Source organism: Sinocyclocheilus anshuiensis, unplaced genomic scaffold, assembly GCF_001515605.1.
Source record: "Sinocyclocheilus anshuiensis isolate Anshui unplaced genomic scaffold, SAMN03320099.WGS_v1.1 scaffold144, whole genome shotgun sequence".
NCBI lineage: Eukaryota > Metazoa > Chordata > Actinopteri > Cypriniformes > Cyprinidae > Sinocyclocheilus > Sinocyclocheilus anshuiensis.
In genome coordinates this window covers 488,606-496,496 of record NW_015555720.1, presented here as the reverse complement: position 1 = coordinate 496,496, position 7,891 = coordinate 488,606, and the positions used below count along the sequence as shown (strand labels likewise).

The 7,891-nt window shown below is 34.9% G+C and overlaps 1 pseudogene; it reads right to left on the bottom strand.

Annotated features, from left to right (window-relative positions):
* Window positions 1-6,254: 6,254 nt before the first annotated feature.
* LOC107672384 (calcium/calmodulin-dependent protein kinase kinase 1-like) overlaps window positions 6,255-7,891 on the bottom strand; it is a 7,231-nt pseudogene continuing 5,594 nt past the window's right edge.

Below are 7,891 nucleotides of genomic sequence, written 5' to 3'. Positions count from 1 at the left end.
GCCGTTGTGACATGGAATGTTTTTTCTTTAGCTAGGCTGACTTTCGAAAAACACTACTGATCACTTAAATGTACCGGTGTGTTTCTTGGTAAATTGTAACCATGACATTGTTAAGCAATGTTTTGCTCTCTGAACAATATATGAGTGCTCTTCTTGTCATATTATGCACATTGAACGTGTGGTTTAAACAACAGTGACGTTACCGAATCAGTGTTTCCATGACCGATTCAGGACTTCGGACCATAAATTGTCATTTCTTTGCCTTTTTCCTTTCTTTTTTTTTTTACTTTTAGCTGTATCCTGAGTGACAATATCTTGAATGTGAATAACTATGTAGCAGTTGCACAAGAGCCAAAATAATTATAACAATAAAAAGACAGAAAAAAGAATTCAAGTAGTCATAGATGCATCATGTCAATCAATGCTGGTCGTGTGTATTGTTTTCCATTATTGACTCGTCTAAAAAAAAAAAGAGAATGCAAACAATTACATAACGTACTGAATTACAGCACGAAGTTGGCAATGTGTGCTCAAATCCAAGTCCTGTTGTTCTTGTCAACCAGTCTACAGTTAAGCATCATTATGTTTCAAAGCTCAAGATGCCAACAGGTTCAAACACTGGTGAATTCACAACTGAATTTAAGAAGACTAAATGGTTCTTCTCTGCATTGCACCTACTCTCCATGATTAGTGCTCAGCACTGCATTGCAGAGCTCACCTCTCCACAATATAATAATGTGCTTGACATACGAATGTGCCTCGATAAGGACCGTATTATTGGCTTTAGTTACGGCATGCCTGCATTAAAAATCATTTGATGTTTGATGAGGGTAGAAACTGCAAAGAAGTGGCTGACTTTTTTTTCATTTGAAGGTCACATGACAAACCTGCATGCCTGTAGAACTTTCCAATTGAATTCATTATCAGCATGACTAATTATTTGAATAATTATCTCACTGATGCTAAACTCGGATCTCTTCTGTTGTCTGAAATGAACGTGATGTGCGACTGCCACCTAAACTGTACGAGCACCATCTGAAATCACGCTTCATTCTAGTGCCTTTTGCGTTTGTCTCTATTTCTTTTTCATATTATGGAGGTAAAACAAACTTACACACTGAATTGCTAGCTCTTTCAGCATTCTGCTGCAGCCTCCTACAGCAACCCACACCCAGTAGAGCAAGAGATGAATTTCTCTGCTCAAAATGGTCCACAATAACAGCCAATCGCAGGCACAGTGAGCCTGCCAATCCCATGCATGTTGCTAGGGCTGGAGAAAAAAAACATCCCCTTTCCCATTGGCACTGTTCAGACATCTAGAACAACCTGCAAAGAGATAAACATCAGAACATCAGAGACACCATTAAAATTCAAGGGATACCTGTCTCCCCTCGTTCACATTGAGACTCTGTCATGTAGACAAAAAGAGCAAGCCACCATTTTCTGCTGCATTATGATCGGATGCAAGATAGAAAGATCTGAATATGTTTGCCCTGGTTAAATTGTTCAGATAAGGCTTCTCAGCTGAATATTTGTCACCTCAAATATATGTGCAGCATTATTTCTTTCTGTTCTATTGAGGTTTGTTTAATTGATTTCATACTTGATCGTCTGATAAACAGGGACATTCTGTCTTACATACAATTGGAATAGGATGGAATATGTCCGTCTCTGCCCCTCAAGGGTGTTCACATTTAAAGTTTAATCTGGAGAAAAAAAAAAGGAGAACATTCATTAACACATTGTACCATCTGTATAAAGCCGAATGCCAAAGATTTGTGATGTGCCTTGGTCTAAGATCCCATCTGCTTAAAACGACTTCCAAATCAATAACAAAAATATGCCGAGATATACGTCATAAAAACCACTGGTAAATGAATTGTGGCCCTTACGGTTACAGATGAACAAGTAAACCTATAGACATATTTAGACGGATAATTGACCCAAAAATTTAAATGTGGTCATCGTTTACTCACCCATATGTTGTTCCAAACCTGTATGACTTTATGTCTTCTGTGGAACACAAAGGAAGAAGTTTTGAAGAATGCTGGCAACCAAACAGTTTTAGTGTACATTAACTTCATTGTATTGATCAAAAAAAAAGAGAGAGAGACATTTATAAAAATATAAAGATTAAACGAATTAAATAATATAAATGAAATATATATAAAAACAAATTTAAATAAATTAATATAAATAAATAATACATATAACAGTTCGGCACTATAGTGAGTAGATTTTTTTATTTGACATAATATAAACTAAATATTTTCCAAATAATATTTTATGAATATTTGATATATATATATATATATATTTTATATTTGATTTTAAATTTTTTTCACAGTATACATTTGGTCTGGGCATAAACTGGGTATAAATAGATGAAAATATACAGCTAATTTTAGGATCGCACCAGGATGATCATATGTATGCGGCAGCTAAAAGACTGGAAACCCCTTGTCTAGACAACAAACTTCCTTATTAAAAACATTAAAAATGTTTTAAGTAATGACGTTGTAAATTAATTGAAGCTAATGTCCTATCGCCATATCACTGATCCCTAAAAATGCTATGTTAATGCAATAAGGCATTACAGACAATATGACCTTCTGTAAAGTTGCTTTGAAATGATGTGTATTGTGAAAAGCACTATACAAATAAATTTGACTTGATATGACTGTGGCTCTTGTAGGCCTACCTGTTCAAACAGTCACCAAAGGACATCAATTTCACTCTAGGCCACAATTAGCATTTGAATATTTCACAGTTAAGATGAGATAATGATCTTAATTTGTTACAAATGCAGCAAATATGATCAGATATGAGAGATTATAGTAACAAAAAGAGTATAATGCTGTACAAATGAGAAAACAAACCACATGTTTACATTTTAGGAACTTAATTTAAACAAAAAGGGGTCTTTTAGGTTTACTTATACATTTAGTTATTTTAGTAACAGATTTTACATTGAAATACGTGCAGTGGTAATATTAGCAGGAGTGTCTCTGAATAGTCCAGAGGGAAAAGGGACACTTCAATGCTTCCTTCATTATGTAACAAGTCTATAAAGAGCACTTACCAACGGTTTTGACCTCTCCATCCACGGTTTTCACAAACTGCCTGTCTAATGAAAATATTCCAAACTGGAATGAATGCAATTCTAATTCTGTATAGAAATATGACACTCTTGATTTGAACATCATGTTTTCCTCAATGAGGAATTACGTTGTTTTTGATTGTATCCACTGTTCATCCAACGCGGAAGTTATTTGAATATATGAGACTCGTGATTCAAGAATAACAACGTGCAGTAAACAGTACTATTTCCGCTACAAACCAGTGTTTGGAATTACAGCAATACATAAAAATAGTTTGTTAAGAAATACCAGCGATATAAAGCGACACAACAACCTGTTTTACAAAGCTAAAATAACTGGAAGTGGATGACACCGGAAGCCACGCACATTCAAGTTACAAATCAAATCAAGGTAATATAATTTGCTCTATGGGCTCTTACACTGTCAACAAATGCAAATTGTACAAGCAGTGATCTGTGAACAGTGACTAATTATGTTGAGTACAGGTGTATTAACCTTACGTTATAAGTGTCTGCTAAATTATTTGCTGTTTGAAAGTACATGGTACACACCCAGGGGAATAACAGCAGGCAAACACACGCTTACCATATGTTCAGTAAGTAATCTGAATATTGATAATGTGAACCGAGTCAACGGACCGCTGTCTGATCACTAAGTGGTTAGAACGTGAATTATAATGGGAAACCCTGTTCATGTTTTGTCCTGAATAGCTCATGTGACAAACAACAGATTAATTATGAAAACTGAGTGTGGATTTGAAGGCTGTAGGTTTTGTAATGTAAAGTGCATTCTTAGGATTACCAAGCAGAAAACCATTGTGTTGCACAGTTCTGTTGTTATCACAATCTTTACTACAATGTTTTTCAGAAAGATTTATTTGAACAAGTTTTAGATTAGAGAATATCACAGATTCTTTAAAGGTTATTAGGTCACGTTCAAAATCAAAAGAAATAAATTATATTTCTTTAAATTAATCGTATATTATGACCCTTGAGAAAACTTTTCTCTGTATTTCTCTCTCTCTCTCTCTCTCTCACACACACACACACACACACACACACATATACGTATACTCTTATATAGGGTTGGGTATCGTTTGAATTTGATCAATTCCAGTTCCGATTCTGCTTATCGATTCCCAGTTTCGATTCCAATGTGGTTAAAAAAAAAAATGAATTCAAACATTTAGATGTCAGACATATTTAGGCAATTCTGCGTCTCTTTTTGCAAAACATTTAATTGCTGCTGAATACCATGAACAAAAATGAGCTGGCTACATAAAAACTGGACTCAATTAAGAGCAGTTTGTGTGCAAAATAAAGCTGCACGATTCTGGATAAATTGAGACTCTTTTTTTTTTAAATGGAGGTTGTAGTTCTCTCACAATTGTGAAGAAAAAATATTAGACAACTAAACAAAATCTCATGGAGTTTATGAATGGAATGATTCATGGACTCACTCAAGATTTACTTGTTTACTGGATGAATCAGTGTTTTTGAATGAATCTCTTAAATGAATGATTCAAAGACAAATACATTTTTAACAGCCCCCTTTTGCCACCTAAAAAAAAGAAAAAAGATGCGCACACAGGAATTGATTGGTGGAATTGAAATTTTAATTTTACAACAAGTATCCGATTCCTGACCTTAAGTATCCGATTCTGGAATTGGAATTGATTTTCAATTCCCAACCCTACTCTTATAAGAGTTATTTAATGCATTACACAATACGCAGTAATAAAAATAATGGGAATTTGAGAGAGGAGATTGATTTTGAGCTTTGATTTTGTTAAATATAATTTAAAATGGGGTGAAATGTGTGTAGGTCTTGGAGATATATCCTAGAGAACAAAGGCAAAATAAAAGCTTCTCCAAAACAAATCTGGAATTTAACACATTGGGATTATCTGTTCTTTGCTTTTCTATGATAATTACACCATTTTAATGTTTGCCAGGTTTTTGCAAAATACTTTGGAGAGACACCACAAAGTGGGAGTCTAAATATGAATCAAATTAATATGCTCGCATCCTGTGTCCTGAATTACCCATGAGGCTGAAGCTCTGATATAAAAAGCCACATTGTAAAATCCAGTGGCCCATTTTCCTTCATTATCCACCCCAATCCCAAACCTCCTTACAGCTGCCGACAGCTTCCCAGCACCGCATATACCAACCTACAGCTCATCATGCCAGTCATTTGTAGTAAGACAAAGTGATGCATTCATTTCAGTTCATTTAATTTAGTTTTCTCTTCAGTGTTATGGACTGACAATGTTACAGATAATAAAGATAAGAACTGTGTCCTTGTATTTGAGGACTAAACTGTTGTACTGTTAAGAAAAAGGATAAACATCCTGGAATGTCCTGCAAAGCCAATAAATGTGATACACATCAATGTTTGTTTAGACCCCTTGAAACTGCATAGCAAAGCACAACAACCATTCACATTTTCTTCAGAAAATGTAGCTACTTATTTAGATAAAATTAATGTTCTTTGACAGATAAAAATACACTTATGCTTGATATAGGCTAATTAAGCTCTGTAATACATCCTGAGTGTGCGTTTGTAATGAAATAAAGATTATTGATCGTTCGTGGCCTGTTGAATCGTTATGACTGTCATCATAACTTTAAAGAGAAACAGCAGTGACGTTCACTATGTTGACACTTCGGTCTGGGCCATAATGGAGCTCTTATCCTGACATGCTATCTCCCTTAGACGGTTACTTTTAAAAAGAGTGGCATACAGAGTCCCTAGGGTTTGTGTTGCTAATCAGAGAACAACCTCACAGAAGCACTAAAGTACATCCGTAGAGAGTAGAGATTAATAATAGTGCACACTAAAGGAGCCCAGGGGCCTATACTCAGAATGCAATATGTTCTTAATATTCTTATTTTTATATGATCAAAAATACTTAATTACAATAGATGTTTAGCCAGTGACTATTATTAAAAAAAAATAAAAAATTAAACAGGCCTCTCTCTTTATTTAACTTAATATGAAAGGTTAAATGATTAATTATGAAATTAATTTTAATTATTTATTCATAACATTTTTATCCTATCGATTTAAGTCTATCACTAAAAAAGAAATATAAATAAATTAGATAAACATTATTAAAATGTCACATAAAATAAATTCTTTTTATTTTAAATTTTATATATATGTGTGTGTGTGTCCACAGATTAAATGCACAATACAATATCAAAACCTCAAAAGGACGATGAAACAGCATACAGACCTTTGATAACACATAGACTTCTAATACATCTCATCAAAACGATCACATGCTTATCTGTCGAATGCACTGTATCACTCTTTTTATACATGCATTTAAATTTCTTTCTTTCAATTTTACTTGAAATTTGGCACGTAAATGCAATGGAACACAAATATTACTCTAATATAAAGTATTACCAGATTCTGCATTATATGTTAAAGGTACCTCCAAATCTAACCTTTCATCATGCAGTGTGTACAGTATACAGAATTTAAAATGTAACACATCATGGCAATGCTCAAAATACTCTAGTGCAGATGGGGAAAAAAAAGTCTAATCCCACAACTGGGCCAATCTGAAAAATGATACTTTCAAATTTAAGGAAACGTTTCATCCTCGATAAGGTTTTCCAGCTCCCCCTCTCTGCTTCCGTTACTGTTACTCCCTCTGCTGTTGGCAACACAGACCATCAAAATATGAATATGTATTAAACACACACAGACACACTGAAACATGAGCACTGAGTTGAAATACTAAATTTAGCTGATTATCATGGCAGTGAGGTCTATTGTGAGATACCTTAGCGGGCGAAACAGCGACATATCCCTGCAGAAATTATTGAGAGAAAGAAGAACAAAATATCAGTGTCAGTGAAATCTCAGGTATTATGAGAATCAGTATTGAGTAGGATGCAGTGATGTGCATTCTGGACTTACACAGTCAGACCTCCAGGGGCAGACATGGACCTGCCCTGCCTGCGGCTGGGACACTCGAACGGGTTACTGAAGGAGCGCTTCCGCAGCATGGACTTCACCAGGATCTTAAAATACAGGGCAAAACACAAATTCACTTTATTTTACATCTAGATCCACAACATGGGACTTTTTTTGTGCCACAGATATTAAACAATTGACGGGAACCATTGACATCAATTGAATTTATTTTTTAATACTATGGAAGTTAATGGCTACCATCAACTCTTTGGTTACCGATATTCTTCAGAGTTTCTTATTTTGTGTTCAGGAGAAGAAAGAAATGCATACAGGTTTGGACCAAATTGGGAGTGATCAAATGATGGCAGAATGTTAATTTTTGGGTGAAAATCCATTAAAATAAAATTATAAAATGTAAATTAAAGGGTTAGTTCACCCAAAAATGAAAATTAGCCCATAAATTACTCACCCTCAAGCCATCCTAGGTGTATATGACTTTCTTCTTTCAGACGAATCCAGTCGGAGTTATATAAAAAATTGTATTTGATCTTTCAAGCTGTTTAATGGCAGTGTTGCATGCATCAGTCCAAAAGAAGTGAAATAAAAAGCACCCATCCATAAAAAAAAGTGTCTCGCACGGCTCCGGGGGGTGAACAAAGTCCTCCTGTAGTGAATCGATGCATTTTTGTAAGAAAAATATCCATATTCAAAACGTAATAATCACTTTAATGTAGCTTGCGTCAACAGTACACGGAAGTAGCTCCGGGCTGATGACGTAAGATGTCGGCGTTGCGCATGTGCCGGTGAGTCTCGTGAAAACCAACGTTTGTTTACAGGATCAAAGGAAGCAAAGTTTC